Genomic DNA, 10167 nt, shown 5'->3' on the forward strand with positions numbered 1-10167 from the left:
GGGCCTCAGATTTAGAAATTGACTTCAGATGAACAGTTCAAAAGGACAATGGGGAAAGTTGAAAAAAGAAGCGTGGATGTGACACATGTTTAGGAAACAAGATGGACCCTTATTACGAAAATATTGTCAATAACATGCTCGATAACTTTAAAGAGTTAGGTTGTAATATGAGTTGAAAGTTCATTTCATACACTCACATATTGACTATTTCCCTGAAAATCTCGGTGCCGTCAGCGAAGAACAAGGGGAAAGGTTTCATCAAAATATCGGGGAAATGGGGAGAAGGTATCAGAGAAGGTGGAACATCAGCATGATGGCTGATTACTACTAATCATTGAAACGAGATGCTCCAGACACAATAAATAAAAGAATTACCATAAAACGTAACTTTGAGAGTGAAAGACGTAGATTTCTCAAAACAAAATCAAGATGAATGAGGCTGCATATTCGTTTGACACCAATATTCTTCCATTTCCTTCACTTTGTTTGTATTTTTGTTAATAAACCTAATAATTGAAAAGTTTCACTGTCGTAAACGAAATAATAATTTGATCTAAGTAAGAGTTTGTTTTTCTTCCCGATCTGTAAAAAAAAAAAAATCTTACGTTATAAAAAAAATATTGTTTTCGAAATCTGAATAGCTGAATTATGGAAAATTCGTTATTAAAACCAAAATAACTTTTATGAAGTTTAAATTCGCAGGCCTGTGTTATTACTGTTTGTACTTTTATAAGTTGGTCACAGCTTTTTATCCAGGCAACTTGTATCATCTAATCAAAAACACCTAAGGTGTGAAAAAAAGTGCGGCCAAAAAGGATTGAGTATGCGACTTAAAAGAATGAAATCTAAATTGGTGGTTAAACTGGTAACTACACTTATAGCATTGATAAGAATTTTATAGCAGATATTCAATCATTAGTTAGCTAAGGTGTTTTTTATTATATATCATTACTTTTTGTCAATACACACCGACAAACCACAGCAAGTAAGAAAGTGACACTCGATACCGATCAACGTTTGCTTTAGGATCGCAACCCTATTATTCGGAACAGACCTGTATTTTACAAGACCCCCCAGATTCTTTAAAATATACAATGGTAGTTTATCCTCTCTAAAACAGTGTTAATAGCTTCCTTTATAGTAATGCCATGTAATCTAGATTAATAGTTTCTTGTCATCACCCGCGTGCACTCGGTACAGCCGTATCAAGCATCATTATTTACGTTAATACCACGTGATGCTAAACATTCTTTAATTAGGAGAATTTCATAAAATTTAGCAAATTTGTGCTTAAAAGTTGGTAATGAATAATGAATGATAACCATTGATCTGTCACCTGTATGATTCTTTTGAAAACTTGAGCTAGAAACTGCTAATCTAGTTTGCTTGGTCTAACCAATAGTTATGTATCTGCACGTCCTTTCACCATATAGTTTTGCTGCTCTAAATCAGTCGTCTTTAATCCAAGTGACAAAAACTAAAAACGGTCCACTTTTACTTTTAGGTGAAGATGTAGTAAAAATTTCAGGTCAATAGGTCACGTGACGTTTTTGTGTAGACGTGCGCAAACATTATGGTCAAATATGAGCAGTTTTTGTTGAGTAACTTTGCACATGTAACTTTTATTTGACCATATTTGACACCTTATTGTAGGTTGTAAAGATCAATGAGTGTAGCAAATTAAAAACAAATCCATAAAAGTTAATTATGTTTTTGTATCAAATAAAGTTTCCGTACTTTCGGTACGAAGAAGAAAAAAAGGAATAAAATTCAATCAAAATGTGAAATGTTATATCTCGTGTATTTCTTAATGGATTGCTTTGAAATTTGGTACATGAAGTAAGAATCCAGTAGAGCACATCCACTGAAAATATGTGATAATTTGGATTACCTCAATATGAGATACAGAAGGTGGAAAATCGTTAAACTATCACTCCTGTTAATAACACACAGTGTGTCTTGCAGGCCGCACTCTACCAGGTGTTTTGATTATCACTGTTTCTGCTTTTATAAGTTAATCATAGCTTTTTTATTCAGGCAGCTTGTACCATTATCACAGCTTTTTTATTGAGAAAGCTCTTATCATTATCACTGTGTGTGCAATTTATAACTTAATCACATCTTTGTATCCAGACAGCTTGTATTATTATCACTGTGTGTGCATTTATAACTTAATCACATCTTTGTATCCAGACAGCTTGTATTATTATCACTGTGTGTGCATTTATAACTTAATCACATCTTTGTATCCAGACAGCTTGTATTATTATCACTGTGTGTGCATTTATAACTTAATCACATCTTTGTATCCAGACAGTCTTGTATTATTATCACTGTGTATGCATTTATAACTTAATCACACCTTTGTATCCAGACAGCTTGTATTATTATCACTGTATGTGCTTTCATAAATTTGTTATAGCTTTATATTCCTAAGTATTATATCATTATCTATTTAGTTGTAAACGTCCTATTATTATGAATAAGAACGATCTGGAACATTAAGATAGTTCAGTAGGTCTTGTCTTGCTTGTACGAGTGAAGAGAACAGATCAGAAACGCATACACAATGAGCGGATGTGGTGACAAGGTGCTGGTTTCACTCGTAAGCGTGAGTCCAAGGACTCCTCAGAGACAGGTAAACCTTGTCCAGTTCTGTCAGCACATAGCGACAGCAGCTGCTAGAAGCATGCAAAGAACTTGTTTAAAAAAGGGTGGTCGTTAAAAAGAGATTTCATTTATAGATACGAAGTTCAAGGTTTATTTTTTACACAAGTTTATGAACATGCAAGAACTTTTAATACCAATTAGTGAAGGAGTGCAAAGAAAAAATCAACTAGCGACTTTGTTTAATAGGACAATTTATGTTGTAGAACATTTTAATTTTTAGTTGCTTTACGAAAGACAAAAGCTGTGTTCTTTCTTCTTTGCTGAAACTTAATTAGCTTTCCATCTCAATAAATGGCTAATTCAAAATTTCAACCAGGTCGTAAATAACGTAACATATTTATTTATATACATATACTAGCTGACGTACTCGTTCAACGCAGGGGAAAATATGGTGTCCTTGGAGGTGACATAAAGAAATGGGGGGTCAGATCCGAACACCAACTATTCTTTCTCACTGGGGGAGTAGATATACACATAGAGACTTTTGTCAAATAGTGATTTAGACTATGTTATATTTATTTATAGATTTTTTGAAACATAATATATATATATATATATATTTAATAATGATATCATGTGATAATACTAGATGCAGATAAAATCTTTATAAGCTGGAGAGCAAGTTTTCTTTACCTTTCTTATGAGTAGTGTACATACTTCAGTTAAGTCTTACGCCCTAGAATAGCTGTTCGAAACCTGTACGCCAACGGAAGAGCTAGGCCTATCACATAGCGGTTAGAAATCAATATTACAAGTGAACAAGAAAAAATTCTAAAATTTACATTCTTGAGAACTAAGGAGGAGGAATACACGTGCAAAATTCAGCAATCAGTATTTCGGAGTTTATCTGTCAGAATTGGAGCTAACATGGTGGTAAACAAAAGCTGTAACTTGATAATAATATAAGTTAATAACAACAATTAAATGTGTTAAATCGAAATCAAATGTTAAAAGGTGCATTATAAAAAAAAATAATTCAGACTTATTAGAGACATCTATTTTTCCTTATAGAAATGAAACTTGCCCAAAAACGTCATATCATCTTTCTCGTACATAGTTATTTATCAGTGAGTGGTGTGAGTGAAGGAGTCGAATCTTACTTCCACCAGTGACTTACAAAATTGCTACAACGGGCTCTACGGATTGTTGCTAAAAGCTGAAAGTGTAGTCAAATCCTTTTTGATTTACATTGTTGCTCCAAGTGTATCAGCGTACAGAAAGAAAGGAGTTGAAGTGCGTTCCACTTACATTGTTGCTCCAAGTGTATCAGCGTTCAGAAAGAAAGGAGTTGAAGCGCGTTCCACTTACATTGTTGCTCCAAGTGTATCAGCGTTCAGAAAGAAAGGAGTTGAAGCGCGTTCCACTTACATTGTTGCTCCAAGTGTAACGACGTTAACTAAAAAGGAATTGAATCGCATTAGACTCACATTGTTGATCCAAGTGTAACGGCGTTATGAAGAAAGAAGTTGAATTATGTTAGAGTTCAAGAAATCAAATATTTTTCCACCCCAATAGTTGTTAAAAGGGGGCCGTAAAAATAATAATAAAAAAGCAATCGATTCTTCTTTCACTTTGACAGATGCTACAAATGGGTGTTAAGAGTAACCAAATCATTTTATCTTTGACTCGTATTATACTTTATGTCAATGTGAAATTATATACTCCAGTAGTTATACCTAACTTTAAATAGGGGCTAGGGGGCGTTGAGTGAAGACGTCAAATACTATCTTCCAATTAAAATTACTACTAGGTTTGTTTGTTTGTAATTAAGCACAAAGCTACACAATAGGCTATCTGTGTTCTGTCCACCACAGGTATCGAAACCCGGATTCTAGCGTTGTAAGTCCGCGGACATACCGTTGTTCCACCGGGGTTCATTACTACTAGGATAAACTATAAAGAGTAACAGAAATCATAATACATTATTCTGAAAATAGTACCAGTATTTAATCGAAACATCAACATCTTGTATAAAATACGATTCCCCAATCTCAATATTTAATATCAATCAAAACTATTTCACTCTATAACAAACACTTCAGTGTTAATTCTCAATGTGAAATAAATACTCCAATCTCAGTTAACTGTTTTCTTATTGTAAAAGCATACTATAGCACTAGCCAACATTATTTTCATTCTAAAAACATATTTCAATACTAAACCTTATACTTTAATTTTTTCATTCTAAAATAAAATTCTGTAGTGCTCAACAATATCGTTTACTTAACAAATTGAGAAAAAATATATTTCGACGTGAACAAACAAAATAAGACCAGTCTGTTTGTAATTTAAGCACAAAGCTACACAAGGGCTATCTGTGCTCTGCCCACCACGGGTATCGAAACCCGGATTCTAGCGTTGTAAGTCTGCAGACATACCGCTGTCCCACTGGGGGGCTAAGACCAGTCTGAAAAAAAATTGTAAGACAATACTTAAAAACTGAAACGTAGTTCATCAATATAAGAAATTGACATAAAATAACAGCAGAGAAAGAAAAAAAATTTGCTTGTTTTTGAAGACACGTGTTTGTCAAAAATTGCGTAATAGGAAATTACTATTTTTGTGGGCGTTACAAGTGGCAGATTATCCTTAGAAATGAAAACGAATTAAGCAACTCCTGTTTACTGCGCAGTCTCTAGACGAATCGAGTTACGCCCGTCGCATAAAGGACCTTGCATCAACCTTTAGGACCAACTCCTTACCATCTGCTTTAAAACCTGCTATTGACACTGTTAAGGCAACAGTCTGTAATAAATCTTAGACTAGGTTAGGCTCGTGTATGACCAGAGAACTGTAATCATAACCCTAACTTATTTCTATCATGTCTCGTGCTGGGTGGCCCGGCTGCGGCAAGCCCTGCTGGACACCCAGGGTGTAGGTCAGCTCGAAATTTCGATAGTCTTACCAGAGATCTTCTCCTTCTGAGCTGCTGATAACCCTCTTTGTATAGTAATCAACATTAATTGACACTACTTGCACGTTTAAACAGAAAGTTATAACAGTTGGTTTTGCTTCGGATAAGATCCAAACAAACCCTCAATCTACGCACCTTACACGTGCGTTCTTGTAGATACATACACACAATCCCACGTTCTATGGATAAGCGTTTGTATGCTCTATATTCTAAGTGTTGCTCGTACATCCCAAACATTTTGTTCACGTAATATATACTTTTAACAGAAACTTTGGTTCACCTACTGCGTACTCCTGGATGACACACTCAACACACGCATCCTAACTGTGGACTCCTTATTTTATGTACACTATAGTGGACAACGTTCGTATGTAATTACTCTACACAATTCAACCATCGTGTTGTATGACTACGTACTTCAGTTCTACATGGTGAACGATTGTACTGTATGACTACGTACTTCAGTTCTACATGGTAAACCATTGTACTGTATGACTACGTACTTCAGTTCTACTTGGTGAACCATCGTGTTGTATGACTACGTACTTCAGTTCTACATGGTGAACCATCGTGTTGTATGACTACGTACTTCAGTTCTACATGGTGAACCATTGTACTGTATGACTACGTACTTCAGTTCTACATGGTGAACCATTGTACTGTATGACTACGTACCGCAGTTCTAAATGATGGACCATCGTGCTGTATGACTACGTACGGCAATTCTAAATAGTGAACTGTCGTGTTGTATGACTATGTATTGCACTTCTAAATAATGAACCGTCGTGTTGTATGACTACGTGCCGTAGTTCTAAATGATGAATCGTCGTGTTGTATGACTACGTGCCGTAGTTCTAAATGATGAATCGTCGTGTTATATGACTACGTACTTCAGTTCTACATGGTGGACCATCGTGTTGTATGACTACGTATCGCAGTTCTAAATAGTGAACCGTCGTACTGTATGACTACGTACCGCAGTTCTAAATGATGGACTATCGTGCTGTATGACTACGTACTTCAGTTCTACATGGTGAATCATCGTGTTGTATGTCTACGCACTTCAGTTCTACATGGTGAGCCATTGTACTGTATGACTACGTACTTCAGTTCTACATGGTGAACCATCGTGTTGTATGACTACGTACTTCAGTTCTACATGGTGAACCATCGTGTTGTATGACTACGTACTTCAGTTCTACATGGTGAACCATTGTACTGTATGACTACGTACCTCAGTTCTACATGGTGAACCATCGTGTTGTATGACTACGTACTTCAGTTCTACATGGTGGACCATCGTGTTGTATGATCATACAACACGACAGTTCACTATTTAGAATTGCCGTACGTAGTCATACAGCACGATAGTCCATCATTTAGAACTGCGGTACGTAGTCATACAGTACGATGGTTCACTATTTAGAACTGCGATACGTGGCTATGTATTGCACTTCTAAATGATGAACCGTCGTGTTATATGACTACGTACGGTAGTTCTAAATAATGAACCACAGACGATGAATGATATGCTTTTTCTTTAACCATTCAGTTTAAAAACATAATGAAGGGGGATATTTATTTATATACGTTCCCTTAACTTAGGTACAAAATGACAATAACCACACAGTTTAAATATAATATAAGTACTTTAACCCTCATAACCCTCAACCACTTGCTGTATGTATATACCATAATCCTGGACTACGTGCTTTGCATGCATAGATAACAAAAGATCATGCATTGTATATATAAAAATCTGAAACTTTAGATCACTTGTTATCCGAAAATACGAAACCCTGGTCCATTTGTGTATGTACAAATGTCCTTTGTACAAGACTAACAATGATCTATGTGACATAAATGGTAACTTTTGCACAAGAAGGTATCCAGACGGTGGTTATGATGAAGAGGTTATGTACAGCCTTTATAATAACATAAGTCTACAGACTTTGTCGTGGATCAACTTAAAAACTTAGGCCATAATCACAGAAGAAATAAAATTATATTTTCAAATGGAAATCAGCCTAATTGAAATACTTCAAAACTAACTTTATAAAACAATCGAAATCTCAAACCAAGTTCTATGGACCAAGCTATAGGTTAACAACAGTTCAATTTTTAACAATATCAACAATACTGTACCTACTATGTGATTATGAGATAGGTGTGGGGCTGCGATACAACTCTTTGAATTCAAAAACAGCTCACCACACCGTAATTACACTAAACGTTCTCTCAACACCGGTAATCAGTCAAGATTGATGGCAGAACGGCATGCACGAGCCCGTGTCAATCACATGACCTTACAGCCAAATACTTCTTTACAAACACGTAGAAACCGTCATGAAATAGACAGTATCAGTATAAGTTTCGTGAACACACCTAGATCCGAAACTTAGAGCGTGACGTCATACATAACGTTGACTGTTGTTCAGGAGATAAGTCGATAATCTTAATTGTCAACCAGCTAGCTTACATTGGTGACAGATTATCAATGCATGAAAACTGACACAAGTAAACTGCTAGAAGAGACGACAGTAAGGTTTTTAATGTTTAAGTATATAGGTTTAAATAAAATTAGGTACACAGATTCGCAAACAATCAATCAAACCAAAATAAGCATAGGCTGACAGTAAAGATAGAAGTATGACGAAAAACAAAGGAAAATGATAACATGAGCTTTCTTGAAGACTGTATTGGAATATATATCGATATTAACGAAATGTATAGAAGGTAGGCATACGGAAAAGTAAGTAAACAGAGAAACTCAAACGGGCTAATAAAAGAATAAACAAACAACGTGTTGGTGGATATAAATAAATATCAGGCGATCAGACGTAATAAGAATATAACGGGGTTATCAACCGCATTTAAACATAGCATGTGGTGAACTGTGGATCCGATGGTCCGTGGTTCGTGTCCCATTGGTGTACAAACTGTGTTTCGCACTTTGTGGTCGTGGGTGCGTTATAAAAGTAACAATCAAATTCCACTATTCGATTAGAGTAGGCAAAGAAGTGGGGTGGGGGGTTACTGTTGACTAGCTGCCAAGTTCAGTTCAAAATTAAAGACCAGTGCTTTTCTTGGAACTTCGCCTTCTTTGTGTTAGCAATACCTTTTCTTAGTAGTATTTCGTGACACTGTGCGCTGTTATGTATACAATTATCTGCACTGGTTCTGGCATACATGCGTATTGTTACCTTGACAATGACCATCTATATTGTAAGCATGACTATCATAATAATAAGGGTGGATGGTTGTCAAACCAGTGAGGGCAAGAGTGCAGATGTCAGGTCTGTAAAACAGAAGCGAACACAAGTTTAATATTATATAAAACCATGCCAGATGGCTAACCAGCTGAAGATACATTTTGTGAATTAATGACTGATCCCTAAATGTAAACCACAGAAAATAAAATTAAGCGACCTAAGGCAACTTGAAAAACTCGTCAGAACTTATACTAGGCGTATCATGTTAACATGCGATCAAGTACCCAGATAATGTGAAAGACTAGTACAATTATCTTTCGCTACAAAGCTGACAGATTGGTGGTTATATTTATTTATTTATTTTCTAACCGACTCATTATACTTATCAATTCATCATTTCTGAAGACTTGCAGTCTTTTCTTCTTATGGAAACAAATGTTCTCAGACTTAACACCATAACTTTACACCCTCTAATTTGTTGTTTAGACTGAAACTTTCTAGCTAGAGATATCAGCCTTGGAGCCATTAATTCCTATAAAAAGGAAGTTTTCTAGTTGATGTGCCCTGATGTGGATACAAAATGTGTTCCCCTGAAGACGTTCCCCGTTAATTTAAACCAACAGAATTTTACTCGCTATAAGCCTATTCATATATAGGCTGTAGAAACGTTAACATGTAAATTTTCATCACTACAGACTTTCTCTTATATATGTGGGTTAAAAGTGAAATGTTACCTTTTCTAATGCACATGGTATAGAAATAAAATGTTAATCTCTCCAGATTTTCCTGTTCCCCTGGTAGAAACGGAACATTTGTACTCTAGATTTGACCATGGTAGACATGGAATGTTTCTTTCCTCCAAATATCCCCTCCCCCACATTATACACTTGCTCATGTACACTGTACGTATGAAATGTTCCGCTATTATAACCTGCCCCAAGTACACTGTACGTATAAAATGTTCCGCTATTATAACCTGCCCCAAGTACACTGTACGTATAAAATGTTCCGCTATTATAACCTGCCCCAAGTACACTGTACGTATAAAATGTTCCGCTATTATAACCTGCCCCAAGTACACTGTACGTATAAAATTTTCCGCTATTATAACCTGCCCCAAGTACACTGTACATACGAAATATTTTCTTATTCTAAACTAGCCTCACATACACTGAAGTTATGAAACGTTTCTTATTATACATCCACCCAAGTACACTGTAGATATGAAACGTTTCTTATTATACATCCACCCAAGTACACTGTAGATATGAAACGTTTCTTATTATACATCCACCCAAGTACACTGTAGATATGAAACGTTTTTTTATTATACATCCACACAAGTACACTGTAGATATGAAACGTTTTTTT

Source organism: Limulus polyphemus, unplaced genomic scaffold (genome assembly GCF_000517525.1).
Source record: "Limulus polyphemus unplaced genomic scaffold, Limulus_polyphemus-2.1.2 Scaffold231, whole genome shotgun sequence".
NCBI lineage: Eukaryota > Metazoa > Arthropoda > Merostomata > Xiphosura > Limulidae > Limulus > Limulus polyphemus.